The following is a 19,586-nucleotide window of genomic DNA, read 5'->3' as shown; positions in this document are numbered from 1 at the left end:
ATTTTCTAAAACCAAAACCCAACTTCTTCGATTCACTAAGCAACTCGCCTCCACCATCTCCCTTACTATCGTCCCCACGCTCCATGCTGTCCCCGTCACCGGCCGGGGTTATCTCCGGCGTCGCCCTCCTCGCCGGCGGCCGTGTCCTTGCCTCCTCCATTAGTGTGTGTTTTTTGTGGTGCAGCAGTGTGTGTGAGAGAAGAGAGAGCATTTTTAGAGAGAGAATTTTTTTTTGGGTCCATCTTTTTACAATAATAATTACAAGTTAAAAAAACAATTCCGACCTGCCGGATTCGAACAAGCGACCTAAGGATAGCTATCGGATTACCCCACTACAGTCCTCCACTCTACCAACTGAGCTAAGGTCGGATGCCGACCAGAATTGTTCCTTGCATCTCCCTGACCAAAGATCCGTCCTTAGTCTTCTGAAAAAAACTCGTTTCCGGCAAAATCTCGAAATCCGACCTTTCATCTTCTCGCCGGAAAAATTGCAGGTTTCTCATCGCCGCCGGCCATCTGGTGGTCGCTGCCAACCGTCTCTCCGGCTTGCCCCTCGTCGGCCAACTCTTCCTCCTCGTCACCCAAGTCGTCGGCCGGAGTTTGCGTGGTTGAAGCATTAGTGTGTGTTTTTGGATGTGTGCTAGTGTGTGAGAGAGAAGAGAGAGAATTTTGAGAGTCCATTTTTTTTTGTTTTTTGCATTTTAACGTTCAAAATTTAGCTGTTTAGCACAGTTTTATTAAAGCAAGTTCGTTTCCCTTTCATACTAACTTGTAGTTTTTATTACGCTTAGCAATTTTACAACACAAATGCTTTGATCTAGACCAACGTTTTGGTCAAGTTTCGTCGAATTCTGAGAACGTTCAAAATTTAGCTGTTTTGCACGGTTTTATTAAAGCAAGTTTGTTTTCATTTTATACTAACTTTTAGTTACTATTACGCTTAGCAAATTTACAATTCAAATGCTTGGGTCTTGACCTGCAATTGGTTCAAGTTTCGTCGAATTCTGAGAACGTTCATTAGTTAGCTGTTTTGCACGGTTTTTTTTTGGGTAAATGTAAGTTTCTTTTTTTTTTTTTGGGTAAATGTAAGTTTCATTAAGAAAAATAGTAGTACAGTACAACAATGTGAGAATCAATTGGTTTCTCCCTCGACAGGCCAAGGGATACGCCATAGTCTAAATAAAGCTCGTGTACTGACTGATCTAGGTAAAGTAATGCTATGAATCCTCTGCCTAATGTCCTCAACTATCAATAAAGCCATGGTGCTAGGTGTCCTCTCGGTGGCTCGAATCGTCTCAAGTTTCTCTCCCTCCGAATGTGGTATACACATGATGCTAATAGTGCTCGATATGACATGTTAATAATGTGCTTACTCCTCCATCTCTGGGAAGCCCATGCAAGGTTGATGTTGAATACGAATGGCTTCCTGCAAAATGCACGGATTTGGGGCATACGGTTAAGGATTGTACATTGAACAAACCTCGTAAACCGACTAAGCCACCAATAGCTGTTTACGTACAAAAAGCTACCATCCCCCCCCCCCCCAACCAACCGCCCCCGAAAAGGGAAGCAGCACATTAAACCATACGGCTGATGAGACACCGAGACGAGAGGCTAATGATGTTCATGTAGAACGCAATGTGTCTAAACATAGCGATAAGGGTAAGGAGGTGGTTATATATAATGCCTTTGATGCTTTACATTTGCTAGATGACGCAGAAGAGCCAACTAGGGGTCCTAACATTAGCAGCCCCGTCAGAAGTGATCCATGTTGAACATTGCTATATGGAACGTCCGCGGGTTGAATAAAAGGGACCATCAACTCGCACTAAAGGACCTTGTCTCTGAATACAGGTAACATTTTTTGGGCATTTTAGAAACTCGAGTTCGATTAAATAATGTCATGCCTATTCAGTCATTTTTTCTTCCTCAATGGAAATGGTTTGTCGATTATGCCACTATTGGACACCGTATATGGCTTGCCTGGGATGAAAATATTATTGACGTACATGTACTCGAATCAGGGGAACAATTTCTGCACTGTCGTGTTACTAATAGGACTGATAATGATGTTGTTATTATTACTATTTTTTATGGTGCATCTGAGGTGATTGATCGGAGAGCCCTATGGACCACATTAGAGACAATGGCCCAACAGTGTACGGATGATCCGTGGCTGGTGGGGGGGGGGGATTTCAACGCAGTCCGCGTCTTAATGAGGTATGTGGCATTTTGGGAGATATACCGGTCTTCAGACAGCAGAGGAGGAATAAGGGAGACTTGACTCTCAATGTCCAATTAGCGAAGGGATCCCTTGAAGAGGCACAAAACTTGGTGAGTTCAGACAGACAGAATGAGCTCTTCCTTTTTTTGGAACATTGTTGCCGGCTAGTGTACGCTAAAGCGGCAAAACTTGAGCAAATTATGCTGCAACAGAGAGCCAAGATGCAATGGATGAAGGGAGGGGACCAACGCTCCCGGATTTTCTTTCGCAAGATCGCTCAACGACGGGCAGTGAGGAGGATCTTGCAAATAAATGATGAGAATGGTACCACTCACACAGAATCGAGTGAGGTCGTGCATGAATTCGTGTCATATAATCAGAACCTCTTAGGAGGTAACAGACGTCGGTTATTGATGGATATCAATTACCTCAGACCTTGGGCGATGCTTATACTATCCAATGAGGAGGCTAGCCACTTATTTCTACCTTTCTCACCGGAAGATGTGAAGCAAGCCATTTTTGACATTGCCGAGGATAAAGCTCCGGGCCCTGATGGTTTCTCGTCCGGATTCTTCAAGGCAGCTTGGCCAGTTGTGGGTACAGAAGTTACAAGGGCAGTACTGGATTTCTTTACTAGGGGGAAACTCCTTAAACAAGTTAACTCCACACTTTTGGCATTGATCCCCAAGGTACATACTCCTCCTATGTCTGTCAATGATTTTAGACCAATCTCATGCTGCAATGTTTTATATAAGGTCATTACTAAACTGCTTGTCCAACGGTTGAGTATGGTTCTGGACAAGTTAATCAGTCCCTGCCAAGCAGCCTTCATCCCAGGAAGAAGCATTGGGGACAACATTATGTTAGCACAAGAAATGTTCACAGGCTATAACCAGATACGCCTTCCCCCAAGATGTGAACTTAAAGTGGATATTAGAAAGGCCTATGACACAGTCGAGTGGGACTTCCTTGTTGCGGTTTTACAGTTCTTCAACTTTCCAACTACATTCATTAGATGGATTGAGGAGTGCATTACGACGGCCACATTTTCGATTGGTCTCAATGGAAAACCTCACGGGTTTTTTAATGGAGCGAGAGGTCTACGACAAGGAGACCCTTTATCTCCTTACCTTTTTGTGCTTGTCATGGAAGTTTTACATTTGGGATTCTTACAATTAATTGAACAGGACATGCAATTCACCTACCATTGGAAGTGTGAGCTAGCTAGAGTATTCCAGTTGGGTTTTGCAGACGATCTCCTACTTTTCTGCAGAGCTGATATGGACTCTGTCAGAGTGTTCAAGATGGGACTGGACAGGGTCAGGCCTCCGGTTGAATGTACAAAAGAGTCACCTAATTATTTCCCGGTCTGCACAAGATAGGAAAGAACAGATGCTAGCAATGCTAGGTTTTCAAGAGGGGCATCTCCCGATGAGGTACTTGGGTCTCCCTCTACTCTCATCTAGATTGTCTATTTCCGACTGTCAGCCACTTTTATCTAAATTTGATGCACGCATTACTGGATGGGAAGGAATATCATTATCATATGCTGGGTGAGTACAAATCATCAAATCTGTACTTTCAACACTGAGCTTGTATTGGGCATCTGCATTTATCTTACCGAAGGCTGTCATTAAGGAAGTGGAGAAACGCCTTCGAACATTCCTATGGAAAGGAACCTCAATGACGGGATATGCCACAGTACCGTGGAAAGATGTTTGCAAACCAGAAGAAGGGGGTCTAGGAATTAAAGATATTGGTATTCTTAATCGTGCCTTAATGACAAAGAAATTGTGCGATGTCATTAGATGTGACCGAACATCTATCTGGGCTGAGTGGTTGCAGCACGGACGATTACGGAATAACTCCATATGGACAGTTGGCGAACAGGGAGGATCGTGGGGTTGGAGAAAGCTGCTTCGAATGCGCAGCTATATCCAACCAATGGTGGAGCTTCATATTGGAGATGGGAGGACCTTTTATCTTTGGAAGGATCCATGGCATCAACTTGGACCCCTGCTTCCTAGATTTCCACGCGGACCGTACTTACTTGGGCTTGAAGACTCCACTAAGCTTTCTTCGGTCATTGACGGGGGCCAATGGCACTGGCCCCTCATCACGGATCTGGAATGCCTCCAAATCACGTAACACTACCTCAAATTCATGGAGGCGATGATATGATCATTAGGCGATTTCCTGATGGGCAACCCACTACCCAAGCACTTTACCGACTCTTTTGCCCACCTGGACCGAAAAGTAGGCTGGACTTCACTACTTTCGGGATCTTTGAAGATTCCACGCCATTCATTTATCTTATGGATGGCTATTCAGGAAAAGCTACCGACAACCGATAGACCATGGCTCATACATCTTGGTGGGTGTATTCTTTGTGACGAGGAGGCAATGGAGACGCATACCCACCTTTTCTTCCGATGCCGTTTCAGTAGATTATGCCTTGCGGCTGTTCGGCGGATTATTCGAGTCCCTTGGCCCAACCGGGAATGGGCAAGGGACGTCGAATGGGCAACGCAAAAATGTAGAGGGAAGCATATTATTAATGCAGCCTATCGAGCATTACTTGGATCACTCGTCTACCATATATGGTGAGAAAGAAACTTGAGACGATTCCAACAAATTGAGCATCTGGCAAACATTTTGGCTTCCTTCATTGTTGATGATGTTAGACACAGGATTTTGAGTATTAATATGTCTAATTCTATTAGTACAGTTGCTCTTTATAGACTCTGGCGTATCCCTTAGCCTGTCGAGGGATAAACCAATTGACTGTTGTACTGTACCATTATTTCATAATGCAAATTACATTTACCAAAAAAAAAAAAAATGTCCGTACTCCAGTCTCTATTGGGCCAAGAAAATCGTACCATTCTTCGAATTGTTGTGAGGCACTGTCGACTAAATCTGCATTAAAAGAATAAGTGGCCATGTGTCTCCGTCACTCCCTCGTTACATAGAACACACGGGCCCAGGTGGGCTAGCCATGATTTGTCCGTCGTAGCCAACTTGCCAAGAATAGCAAGCCATAAGATGAATAAATGACGTGGAATCTTAAGTGAACCCGAAAGTAGCGAAGACCAGCCTACTTTCGGTCCTGGTGGATCTAATAGCCTGTAAAGTGCCTGAGTTGTAGGTTGTCCATGATCAAATCTCCACACAATGCGGTCCTCCCCTCCATCGATTGGGGGTAATGTATGTGTGATCTCCAAACATTCGAAATCTGTGATAAGAGGCCATTGCCACTCTCCTCCACTAATCACCATACTGAGTTTTGCTGATTAAGTTTCATTAAGTAAAAAATGGTACAGTACAACAAACTGATCATCAGGTGGTTTCTCCCTCGACAGGCCAAGGGATACGCCATAGTCTATACAAAGCTCGTGTACTGACAGAACTAGCTAATGAAATACTAATGATCCGTTGCCTGACATCATCAACTATCAATAGCGCCATGGTGCTCAGAGTCCTCTCAACGTGCTCAAAACATCTCAGGTTTCTCTCCTTCCATATGTGGTAAACAGAAGATGCTTGTAGTGCTCGATAAGCTATGTTAACGATGTACTTACCCCTCCATCTGCGAGAAGCCCACTCAATGTCGTTCGCCCAGTCTCTATTGGGCCAATGAAATCGTACCTTTTTTCGTATTGCTGTGAGACATTGTCGGCTAAATCTGCACTAGAAGAAAATGTGTGAATGTGTCTCTATTGCCCCCTCGTTACAAAGTATGCAATCGCGAAAGTGAGATAACCATGATTTGTCTGTCGTAGGTAGCTTGCCAAGAATAGCAAGCCATAGGATGAATAAGTGACGTGGAATCTTTAGCGAGCCCGAAAGTAGTGAAGCCCAACCTACTTTCGGTCCTGGGGGATCAAATAAGCTGTAGAGAGACTGTGCTGTGGGTCGACCCTGATCAAATCTCCATACGACCCGGTCATCTCCTCCACGGATTGTGGGTAATTCATGTGCGATCTCCAAGCACTCGAAATCCGTGATAAGCGGCCACTGCCATTCTCCTCCACTAATCACCATGCTGAGTTTTGATGTCGTCTCAATTCCAAGGAGCCTCGGTCCACGTGGAAATGTCTCAATAAGTGGTAATGCCATGGGTCCTGCCAAAGGTGAAACTTTCGCCCATCTCCGATTTGGTAGTCCACCATAGGACGGAGAAAAATCCGTAGACGTAGGAGTTTCCTCCAACTCCATGAACCTCCATGCTCTCGGATTGTCCATATGGAAGTGTCTCGTAACCGGCCATTGTATAGCCATTCAACCCAAATAGAGGTTATATCACACTGAATGATATCACAGAGTTTCTTAGTCATTAAGGCTCGATTCAAGGTAGTAATGTCCTTGAACCCAAGACCTCCCTCGTCCATTAGCCGACACAATTCTTTCCATGCTACCTTAGACTATTTGTTGAGCCCTTCCATAAGAAGTTTTGCCGCCTCTTCTCAATTTCGTTCGTAACTCTCTTTGGTAAAATGAACGATGAAGCCCAATATAAGCTCAACGACATGAGTACAGATTTAATAATTTGTACCCTACCGGCATATGATAGCGCCATACCCTCCCAACCAGCAATACGTTTATCGATTTTCACCAATAATGGTTGACAATCAGCATTAGTTAATCTGGAGGATAGTAGAGGTAGACCTAAATACCTCAGTGGCAAGAGTCCCTCCTGGAATCCAAGTGTTTCCAGCATCTCCTCACGTAAACCTTGTGCTGATCGTGAAATAATAAGATGACTTTTCTGTACGTCGGAGGCCCGACCAGACGGCAAATCATCCAGCCCTCTCTTAAGGACCCCAATAGAGTCCATATCAGCACGGCAGAATAACAACAAGTCATCAGCAAATCCCAGCCGAAAAATCCGAGCTGAATCACACTTCCAATGATAAGAAAAGAGTCCATCCTGGTCAATCATCTGTAGGTATCCCAAGTGTAACACCTCCATGACGAGGACAAAGAGGTACGGCGATAGAGGATCACCCTGTCGAAGTCCTCTTGCACCCGAAAAGAATCCATGTGGCTTCCATTCAATCCCACTGAGAAGGATGGTGTTTTGCACGGTTTTATTAAAGCATGTTTGTTTCCCTTTTATACTAACTTGTAGTTATTATTACGCTTAGCAAATTTACAACACAAATGCTTTGATCTAGACCAACGTTTGGGTCAAGTTTCGTCGAATTCTAAGAATGTTCAAAATTTAGCTGTTTTGCACGGTTTTATTAAAGCAAGTTTGTTTCCCTTTTATACTAACTTGTAGTTATTATTTCGCTTAGGAAATTTAACACACAAATTCTTGGGTCTAGACCTACGTTTGGGTCTAGTTTCGTCGAATTCTGAGAACGCTCAAAATTTAGTTGTTTTGCACAGTTTTATTAAAACCAGTTTGTTTCCCTTTTATGCTAACTTGTAGTTATTACTATTGCTTAACAAATTTACAATACAAATGCTTGGGTCTAGAACAATGTTTGGGTCATGTTTCGTCGAATTCTGAGAACGTTCAAAAGTTAGTTGTTTTGCACGGTTTTTTTGGTAAAATGTAATTTTTATTAATAAAAGGAAAAAATGGTATATATGCCCCTCGTCAGGTGTCTCCCTCGACAGGCCAAGAGATCTGCCATAGTCGTGTGCTAACACAGCTAGGGAGTTCTAGACTAATCATGCGCTGGCGTATATCTTCCATAATCAGGTTTGCTACCACTCTAGGAGGGTCCTCAACTTGCTCAAATCTTCTAGTGTTCCTCTCCTTCCAAATATGATAAACACACGATCCTAATAGTGCACGGTACGCAATGTTATTGATATGTTTCCCACGCCATTTCCGTGCCCCCATACAATATCTTGTGTCCATTCCCGATTTGGCCACTGAAATCGTACCATGCGACGTATAGTGCTGATGCATCGTCTACTAAATCTGCAGTGGAAGAACAAGTGGTCGTGTGATTCGACCATGTCATCATTACAAAGTACTCAATGCCCAAGGTTGGATAACCATGGTTTATCCGTTGTGGCCAGCTTCTCCAGAATCGCAAGCCACAGGATGAACATATGATGAGGAATCTTCAGAGGGCCTGAAAGTAGTGAAGTCCAGTCTACTTTCGGTCCCGGTGCCATCATAAGCCGATAGAGCTCCTGAGTGGTGGGGCTCCCATTCATAAAACTCCAAATAATCTGATTTGATCCTCCATAGATACGAGGCAGTGTGTGAGTAATCTCTAAGCACTCCATGTCCGTAATCAATAGCCAATGCCATTGATTCTTGTGGATAATTGAATTCAATGTAGCATTCTCATGCAAACCCAATCTGGAAGGCCCTCGTGGGGATCTGTCTATGAGTGGTCCAACGGTGTGCAATGGATCATTCCATATATAAAATTCACTCCCATCACCAATGCGGTATTCAATGATAGATCGTATCCAAGTACGCAAACGCAAGAGTTTCCTCCATCCCCATGGCCCCTTATGATCCGGTATAGTCCAAATTGAACTATCCCGTAAGCGTCCACTAATCAACCAATCCACCCATATCGACGTCCTGTCACATCGGATGACCTCGCATAGTTTTTTGCACATAAGAGCACGGTTTTATTAAAACAAGTTTGTTTCCCTTTTATACTAACTTGTAGTTATTATTACGCTTAGAAAATGCATAACACAAATGCTTGGGTCAAGTTTTTGGGTAAATGTAAATTTCATTAATAAAGAGTAATGGTACAGTAAAACATGGGATCATCAAATGGTTTCTCCCTCTACCCAAGGGATACGCCATAATCTATAAAATGCTCGTCTACTGACTGACGATGCTAAATCAACGCTAAGAATCCTCTGCCTGACGTCATCGATGATTAGGATACTCAAAGTGGCCGGTGTCCGCTCAGTATGTTCAAATCTCCTCAAGTTCCTCTCCCTCCATATGTGGTAGACACACGATGCAAGTAGTGTACGGTAAGCTCTATTAATAATGTGCTTACCTCTCCATTTCCGTGTCGCCCATTCAATATCTGTTGCCCAATCTCTATTCGGCCAATGAAAGCGAATCCTTCTGCGAATCTCATAAAGGCACTGACGACTAAATCTGCATCGGTAGAATAAATGTGGATGAGATTCCGTAGCTCCCTCATCACACAATATGCACACCCCCAGGTGAGATAGCCATGATTTGTCCGTGGTAGGTAGTTTGCCAAGGATTGCGAGCCATAGGATGAACGAATGACGAGGAATCTTCAAGGAGCGCGAAAGTAGTGAAGACCATCCTACTTTCGGCCTAGAGTGATCAAATAATCGGTAGAGGGCCTGAGTAGTAGGTTGCCCTTCGTTACATCTCCACACCACCCGATCCTCACCTCCAAAAATAAGCGGTAAGTTATGTGTGATCTCCAAACATTCAAAGTCCGTGATGGTAGGCCATTGCCATTCTCCTGCTGAAATCACCGAACTGAGTTTTGCTGATTCTTCAAGTCTAAGATGGCGCGGACCTTGAGGGAATCGCTCGATAAGTGGACCCAAGTGATGCCACGGGTCCTGCCAAACAAAGAATCTGTCTCCATTTCCAATCTGGTAATCCACAATAGAGCGAAGGAAAGGATGAAGCCTGAGTATTTTCCGCCATCCCCAAGAACCTCCATGTTCACGGATAGTCCAAATCGATCTTCATGTAATCGGCCTTGGTAGAGCCACTGAACCCATATGGATGTCCTGTCACACTGGATAACATCACATAATTTCTTGCTCATTAATGCGCGATTCAAGGTGGAGATGTCCTTGAACCCAAGGTCCCCCCCATCCATCGGTCGACACACATCTTTCCAGGCTACCTTGGCGTAACCACTAGACGTTGTACCCTTCTTTTTTTTCGGTAATGGTAAATTTCATAAATGAAAAATATGGTACAGTATCCTTCCATAGGAAAGTCCTCAACCTCTTCTCGATTTCATTGATGACTTTCTTAGGTAATATGAATGCAGAAGCCCAATATAAACTCAATGCTGAAAGCACAGATTTGATGATTTGTACCCGCCCAGCATATGTTAATGAAATCCCTTCCCATCCATTAATACGTGCATCAATTTTTGAGATAAGCACTTGGCAATCAGAGATGGACAACCTAGACGAGATTAAGGGAAGACCCAGATACCTCATTGGAAGGTGGCCCTCCTGAAAGCCCAAAATATCCAACATCTGGTCCTTCAAATTTTGAGCCGAACGTGAAATGATTAAGTGACTTTTTTGAACGTTCAGCCGAAGGCCCGATAACTCCACAAACCAGTCCAATCCCTCTTTGAAGACTCTGATGGAGTCTAAGTCAGCTCTGCAAAATAAGAGGAGGTCGTCTGCAAATCCCATCTGAAAAACCTTAGAACTCTCACACTTCCAATGATAAGTGAATTGGCTGTCCTGTTCAATTCGTTGCAAGAATCCCAGATGTAAAGCTTCCATAACAAGAACAAATAGATAAGGAGAAAGTGGGTCTCCCTGTCGTAGTCCTCTCGCTCCAGAAAAGAACCCATGAGGTTTTCCATTGAGCCCAATCGAGAATGATGTCGTGGAAACACAGTCCTCAATCCACCTTGTAAACGTAGCTGGAAACCCGAACAACTGCAAAACTGCTAACAGAAAGTCCCACTCCACCGTATCATAGGCCTTCCTGATATCCACTTTAAGTGCGCATCTCGGGGGTAGGCGCATCTGGTTATATCTCGAGAATAATTCCTGGGCTAACATAATGTTGTCCCCAATGCTTCTTCCCGGAATAAAAGCTGTCTGACAGGGGCTAACTATCTTGTCCAGCAGCACACTAATTTTTTGGACAAGTAGTTTCGCAATGATCTTGTATAAAACATTGCAGCATGAAATTGGTCTAAAATCATTAACCGACATAGGAGTATGTACCTTTGGGATCAGAGCGAAGATCATGGAGTTGATCTGCTTCAGAAGTTTTCCGGTAGAAAAGAAATCTAGTACCGCCCTCGTAACTTCTTCCCCCACCACAGGCCAAGCCGCCTTGAAAAACCTTGACGAGTAGCCATCAGGTCCCGGTGCCTTGTCATCAGCAATATCAAACACTGCTTGCTTCACATCATCCGCCGAGAGTGGAAGGAGTAATTGATTAGCTTCCTCATCAGTGATACAGTGCCTTGCCCACGGTCTAAGATAACGAATATCCACTGACAGCCGTCTTCTGGTGCCTCCTAAGAGGTTCTGATAGTATGAGACAAACTCATGGGCGACCTCCCCTAGATCCGTGTGTGTGAAACCATTCTCATCATTGATCTGTAAGATTCTTCTCATTACTCGTCTCTGTGCAATTTTACAAAAGAAAACCCGGGAACATTGGTCTCCGTCTTTCATCCACTGCATCTTGGCTCTGTTGCAGCATAATTTGTTCGAGTTTTGCCACTTTAGCATAAACGATTCGACAACAATGCTCCAGAAGTAAATATAGCTCATTTTGTCTGTCAGAGCTCACCAACTGTTGTGCCTCATCAAGAAAACCTTTGGCTAGTTGGACATTCATCGTCAAATCTCCCTTATTTCTCCTTTGTAGTCTAAAGACTGGTTTAAGTGCCTTCAGTTTACGTGTCACAGCATACATAGGAATACCAACAATCTCATGATGCCTAATATTCTGCACATTGTGGATAAACTCAGGTGAATGGGCAAGATAGTTATCAAATCGAAACATGCCTCCATTATGTTGTTGTATATCCCCATGTAAAACCAGTGGTGAGTGGTCAGATGTTTGTGGTGTAAGGCTGTGATAATATGCGCTCGGGAACCTTGCCAGCCAGCGGTCATTAATAAGAATCCGATCCAGCCGCTTCCATAAACTCCTTATAGACGTACTGCATTATGCCACGTGAACCATTCACCTTGCATAGGAAGTGGGATCAGCCCCGCCTCCAGAATACCGGCATTAAATTCTTCGGTGGCCATCCTTATATCTCTTGAGATGCCACATACTTCGTTAAGGTCACGTACTGCATTAAAATCCCCTCCCACCATCCACGGGATGTCAGAGCACTGCTGAGCGAGCGTCTCCAGTGCAGTCCATAAATTCCGACGATCAATCACCTCAGATGCCCCATAAACAACAGTGATAATAACAGATTCATTGACAGCCATAGTAGTAACCTGACAGTGAATAAACTGATCTGCCAAGTCTAAGATATGGACATCAACAACATTCTCATCCCAAGCTAGCCAGATGCGGTTACCAACAGAAGAATAATCGACAAACCATTTCCAATGTGGAAGTAGAAATGATTGAATATGCATGACATTATTCAAACGAACACGAGTTTCAAGAATGCCTAGAAAGTGTAACCTGTATTCCGAGACTAGGTCCTTCAAAGCGAGCTGATGGTCTCGTTTGTTCAGCCCACGGACATTCCACACAGCGATGTTCAACATGGATCATTGTCCATGGGGCTGCTTGTGTTAGGACCCCCTGAATGCTCATCTGCGTCATCAATTAAGTGCAAAGCGTCAAAGGCATTAGAAATAACAATTGCCTTACCCCTCTCGTCTTGCTTGGAGTGGTTCTGGTCCACATGTCTATCACCCGCATCTGCTTTGGGTATATCTTCAACCACTAGTTTCATCGTCTTACGTCCCTTAGTCGGGGGTTGTGGCTGTGGTACATTGACTTTTCGGCACATACACATTTACTGTTGGCTTCGTCGGTTTGCGGGTTTTGTTTAGTGCACAATCCTTATCCGAATGTCCCAATGACATGCACGTTGTGCACTTTGGCGGGAGCCATTCATACTCAACGTCAACTTTGCAAGGTGTCTCCCCTCCTTCTTCATCAGGTGCCATGACAATAATATGTTTTTGCAATTTTTGTGTGGCATCAATCATCACCCATACACGAACAAAGTCCAGTCTCGTGCATGCTCTTGTAATCGCATCGGGGTAAAGGGGCTTCCCCACACCACTCGCTAAGTACTCAATCCTTCTGTCGTCCAAAATTCCATCGGAAAGGTGTCGTAATTTAATCCAGACGGGCACTTGTGTATGCTTCAACTTTCTCATGGCCATCCCCGGTTCCCACTTTTGAAGTACTATCGGCTACCCGAAACTTCTACCCCTCTGGTCGGAATCGCGTCTTCACAGCCCTTCCTCCCGCTGTCACCGGCCTGAATCTCAGGCATCGCCGGTGGAAGGCCAAACGTCACGCCTGCCATATCTGCATTATTTTAGCCCGTTTTGTCTATCGCCGGCTTCAGAATACCCCGGCGAGCCTTGATAGTTACACGAGGAATGCCCTGCAATCCTCCCTCAAAGATGGTGCTTGAAACCGATAGCTTTCGCCATGGCCAAACCTCGCCTCCCATCGATTGTTTAGCGCTTCCAACGCAGCCATAGAATCAGTATCTCCTTCGTCCACTTCCTTGTTTGCGAGGCGTAGGAATTCGTCGATGTGAAAAGCAGGCGCTGTCACTCGTCCGCCATTGTTGGAGCTTGAAGAGGCACCAAGAAACCCTAGTTTTGGCGGCTGTTCCATAGAGTCCTTTTCCATGGCCAAGTTTCGCTCTTTTTCGACCAGAATTGTTTTTTTGGGTAAATGTAAGTTTCATTAATAAAAAAGGAGGTAAAGTACAACAATCATGTGGTGGCTCCCCCGACAGACCAAGGGATACGCCAAAGTCTATAAAGTGCACATGTACTAATAGAACTGGAAAGATTAATACTAATTATCCTCTGTTTAACGTCTTCTACGATGCAAGTAGCTAATACACCTTCCGACCGACGGGTTTGCTCAAATCGTCTCAAGTTCCTCTCTCGCCATAAATGGTATATGCATGCACCAAGTAATGCTCGATAGGCTTCCCCCTCCACTTCCTCGATGCCCATTCCACGTCTCTTGTCCACTCACGATTTGGCCAAGCAAATCGAATATGTTGTCGTATAGCTGCAAGTGTGTGTCTCCGCTATACCCTCGTCACACAGAATACATCCCCCTAGATGGGTCATCCATGGTTTATCAGTTGTCGGTAGCTTCTCCTGAATTGCTAACCAAAGAATGAAGTTATGTCGGGGAATCTTCAAAGTACCCGAAAGTAGTGAAGACCATCCTACTTTCGGTCCAGGTGGACAGAAAAGTCTGTATAGGGATTGTGTAGTGGGTCGTCCCTCTGAAAACCGCCATTTGATCCTGTCATCCCCTCCATGAATCTGAGGTAAAGTGTAAATGATTTCCAAGCATTCCAAATCAGTAATGAAAGGCCACTGCCATTGTCCCTCATCAATGATTACTTGTAGTTTGGCGGATTCATCAAGTCCTAGGAGGCTCGGTCCTCGTGGGAATCTAGCAATAAGTGGGCCCAAGTGGTGCCATGGGTCCTTCCACAAGTAGAATGACCTCCCCTCTCCAATAAGGAATTCCGTCATAGGTAGGATAGAGCTGCGAAGTCGGAGCATTTTTCGCCATCCCCATGATCCTCCCTTTTCGTTAATGGTCCAAATTGAGGTGTTGTGCAATCGTCCCTGCTTTAACCACTCAACCCATATAGATGTTCGGTCACATTTGATAACGTCACATAACTTCTTTGCTATTAAGGAACGGTTAAGGATACCGATGTCCTTAATTCCTTGGCCTCCTTCATTAATTGGTTTACACACATCCTTCCACGCTACCTTGGTGTATCCCGACGTAGAAGTGCCTTTCCATAGAAAAGTTCTAAAGCGTTTCTCAATTTGTATAATAATAGCCTTCGGTAGGATGAATGCAGACGCCCAATAGATGCTCATTGCTGATAGTACGGATTTAATGATTTGTATACGTCCAGCATAAGATAATGAGATTCCTTCCCAACCATTAATACGAGCATCAATATTCAATAAAAGTGGTTGACAATCGGATATAGACAATCTAGAAGACAGTAGAGGGAGGCCCAAGTACCTCATTGGTAGTTGGCCCTCCTGGAAGCCCATAATTGCTAAGATCTGATCCTTCCAGCCTTGTGCTGATCGAGAGATAATGACATGGCTTTTTTGTACATTCAGTCGAAGTCCCGACCATTCTGCAAATCGGTCCAACCCCCTCTTGAGGATCCTGAGAGAATCCAAGTCAGCTCTACAGAAAAGTAGGAGGTCGTCGGCGAAAACCAACTAGAAGACTTTGGCCGGCTCACATTTCATGTGGTAAGAGAATTGCAAATCCTGTTCAATAAGTTGTAATAATCCCAAATGCAAGACTTCCATAATGAGAACAAAAAGATAGGGAGATAGAGGGTCTCCCTGTCTTAATCCACGTGCTCCTGTGAAGAAACCGTGAGGGTTTCCATTAAGACCAATCGAGAATGCCGCCGTCGTTACACACTCCTCAATCCATTTGGTGAACGTTTGGGGGAAACCAAATAATTGCAAGACCGCAAGTAGGAAATCCCACTCCACAGTATCATATGCCTTCCTTATATTGACTTTTAGGGTACAGCGAGGTGGGAGCCTCACCTGGTTATATCCCATGAGCAGTTCCTGTGCCAACAGAATATTGTCCCCAATGCTACGCCCTGGAATAAACGCTCCCTGACAGGGACTAATTATCTTGTCCAGGACTCAGTCGTTGGACAAGTAATTTCGCAATAATTTTGTGTAACACATTACAGCACGAAATTGGCCTAAAATCACCAACAGTCATAGGAGTGTGTACCTTTGGTATTAGTGCCAAAAGTGTGGAGTTGACTTGTTTGAGAAGTTTACCAGTACTAAAGAATTCCAATACCCCCTTTGTAACTTCCTGTCCCACCACTGGCCAGGCTGCTTTAAAGAATCCTGATGAATATCCATCAGGTCCCGGGGCCTTGTCCTCTGCAATGTCAAATACTGCTTGCTTCACATCATCCGGTGTGAACGTCGATATAAGATGGCCAGCCTCCTCATTAGAGAGAACATGTCTTGCCCACGGTCTGAGAAAGCCAATATCCAACGTTATCTGTCGTTTGTTACCGCCCAAGAGGTTTTGACAGTAACGGACAAATTCATTGATAATATCTTCTGGTTCAGTGTCAAATTCATCATTTATCTGCAGTATCCTCCTTGCCACCCTTCTCTGAGCAATTTTACGAAAGAAAATCCGAGAGCATTGGTCACCCCCCCTTCATCCACTGCATCTTGGCTCGCTGTTGCAGCATGATTTGTTCCAGTTTTGCCGCTTTTGTATATACCAGGCGGCAGCAGTGTTCTAATTGTAAAAAGGCCTCATTCTGTCTATGTTCACCAGAATTTACCCCCAGTGTACAGCAGGTCTGGCAACATAACATAATGGGGACACCTATGTATGCCGTAACAAAGAAATTCAAAGCACTTAAACCGGTGTTTACAGAGCAGAGGAGGAAAAAGGGGGACTTATCACACAATGTCCAACTGGCAAAAGGGTTTCTTAAGATGGCGCAAGTACTTGTTACTTCAAACATGCAGGATGAACTATTCTTACAGTTGGAACACTATTGCCGGGTAGTATTAGCTAAAGCAGCTAAACTTGAACAGGGTATGCTTCAACAGAGATAAAAAATGCAGTGGATGAAGGGGGGTGACCAATGCTCCCGGGTGTTCTTTCGTAAGATTGCTCAAAGGAGATCAACGAGGAGAATCTTACAAATCAATGATGATCATGGAGCCACTCACACAGATCCAGGAGTAGTAATTAATGAGTTTGTCATGTACTACCAAAATTTACTTGGTGGGGAACGACGAAGAGACATGATAGATCTTCGATTCCTGCGACCATGGGCTATACATATATTGAGTGAAGATGATGTCAACTCCTTAGTCTTGCCATTCACACATACGGATGTCAAGCAGACGATTTTTCACATTGCTGAAGATAAGGCACTTGGGCCGGACGGGTATTCATCAGGCTTTTCAAAGCTGCATGGCCGATAGTAGGACAGGAGGTGTCTTCAGCAGTATTGGATTTCTTTAATACGGGCCGAATTTTGAAGCAAATAAATACTACACTTTTGGCGCTCATACCAAAGGTACATTCCCCTATGAATGTTGGTGATTTTCGTCCTATATCTTGTTGCAATGTACTGTACAAAATTATTGCCAAGCTCCTTGTCCAATGGTTGAGTGTGATACTGGACAAACTTATTAGTCCGTGCCAAGCGGCGTTTGTACCCAGAAGAAGCATAGGGGACAATATTATTTTGGCGCAGGAACTGTTTACGGGATATAACCAGACCCATTTACCACCCCGGTGTGCTTTAAAAGTGGACATTCGGAAGGCATATGATACGGTGGAGTGGGACTTCCTGATTGCTGTGATGGAGTTATTTGGGTTCCCTCATACATTTGTGAAATGGATTGAGGAGTGTGTCACAACACCCTCGTTTTCTGTTGGGCTTAATGGGAAACCTCATGGCTTCTTTACGGGGGCCAAAGGGCTTCGGCAGGGTGATCCTCTATCACCGTACTTGTTCGTGCTTGTGATGGAAGTCCTACAATTGGGTTTCCTACAGTTGATTGACCAGGATGAATTATTTTCCTTTCATTGGAAGTGTGATGCAGCCAGGATTTTTCATTTGGGATTTGCCGATGATTTGTTGTTATTTTGCCGTGCCGATATGAACTCTATTGGAGTCTTTAAGACAGGATTGGATCGCTTTGTTGAATGGTCGGGCTCAGGCTGAATGTGCAGAAAAGCCACCTCATTATCTCACGTTCAGCACAAGAATTACGAGAGGAGATGCTGGGAGTACTCGGGTTTCAAGAGGGAGTTTTACCGATGAGGTATTTGGGGCTACCTCTTTTATCTTCTCGATTAACAATTGCTGATTGTAATCCATTATTATTGAAAATTGATAAACGCATTCCGGGATGGGAAGGTATGGTTCTTTCTTATGCTGGTAGGGTGCAGATTATTAAATCTGTACTCTTGTCGCTGAGTTTATATTGGTCATCGGCGTTCATCCTGCCAAAGAAAATTACTAACGAAATTGAGAAGAGACTGCGTTTTTTCTTGTGGAAGGGGACAACAAACAGTCGTTATGCGAAGGTAGCATGGAAAGATCTATTCCGACCGAAGGATGAGGGAGGACTAGGATTCAAGGATATTGCTATCTTGAATCGTGCATTAATGACAAAGAAACTCTGTGATATCATCAGGTGCGATAGGACCTCAATTTGGGTTGAATGGCTTTACCAGGATCGGTTATGAGACACCTCCATTTGGACGATTAAAGAGCATGGAGACTCATGGGGTTGGCAGAAAATTCTACATCTACGGGTTTTCCTCCGCCCTATGGTGGACTATCAAATCGGCGACGGGAGAACATTTTACCTTTGGTAGGACCCATGGCATTATCTCGGACCGCTTAGTGTCACATTTCCACGGGGACCGAGGCTACTCGGATTGGAGGAATCAGCCAGACTGAGCACGGTGATTAGTGAAGGAGAGTGGCAGTGGCCTCCTATCACAGATTTTGAGTGTCTGGAGATCACACATGGTTTACCCACCATCCATGGAGGGGAGGACCACATTATTTGGAGATTTGATCAGGGAAAACCCACAACTCAGGCTCTATACAGGCTTTTTGATCCCACAGGATCGAAAGTAGGCTGGTCTTCACTACTTTCGGGATCACTGAAGATTCCACGTCATTCGTTCATCCTATGGCTTGCTATTCTAGGCAAATTGGCTACGATGGACAAACTATGGTTAGCACACCTTGGCCCATGTATTCTATGTAATGAGGGAGCGACGGAGACACATGGCCACTTATTCTTTCAGTGTAGATTTAGTCAACAGTGTCTTACAGCAATTCGGAGAATGGTACGTATTCTTGGCCCAATAGAGACTGGATAACGGATATTGAATGGGCTTCCCAAAGATGGAGAGGTAAGCATATTGTTAACATATCTTATCGAGCAATATTAGCATCATGTGTTTACCACATTTGGAGGGAGAGAAACTTGAGACGATTCAAGCACACCGAGAGGACACCTAGCACCATGGCTTTATTGATTGTTGAGGATATCAGGCAGCGGATCCTTAGTATCTCACCACCTAGATCAGTCAGTACACGAGCTTTATATAGACTGTAGCGTATCCCTTGGCCTGTTGAGGGAGAAACCAGCTGATAACCACATTGTTGTACTGTACTATTATTTTATTATACTTAATGAAACTTATATTTACCCAAAAAAAATAATAACTACAAGTAAATATAAAAGGAAAACAAACTTGTTTTAATAAAACCGTGCAAAACAGCTAACTTTTGAACGTTCTTAGAATTCGACGAAACTTGACCCAAACGTTGGTCTAAACCCAAAAATTTGTGTGGTAAATTTGCTAAGCGTAATAATAACTACAAGTTAGTAATAGAAGGGAAAC

General features: G+C 44.2%; 1 non-coding gene across 1 annotated transcript; it reads right to left on the bottom strand.

The window, feature by feature from the left end:
- Positions 1-278: 278 nt before the first annotated feature.
- On the bottom strand, positions 279-369 carry TRNAY-GUA (transfer RNA tyrosine (anticodon GUA)). Its single transcript is given in 2 exon segments — positions 279-314; positions 333-369. It is a non-coding gene; the product is annotated as a tRNA-Tyr (tRNA).
- Positions 370-19,586: the final 19,217 nt, after the last annotated feature.

Source organism: Sesamum indicum, linkage group LG10, assembly GCF_026168435.1.
Source record: "Sesamum indicum cultivar Baizhima isolate 11 linkage group LG10, ASM2616843v1, whole genome shotgun sequence".
NCBI classification, from domain to species: domain Eukaryota; kingdom Viridiplantae; phylum Streptophyta; class Magnoliopsida; order Lamiales; family Pedaliaceae; genus Sesamum; species Sesamum indicum.
This window is presented reverse-complemented; position numbering and strand designations above follow the sequence as displayed.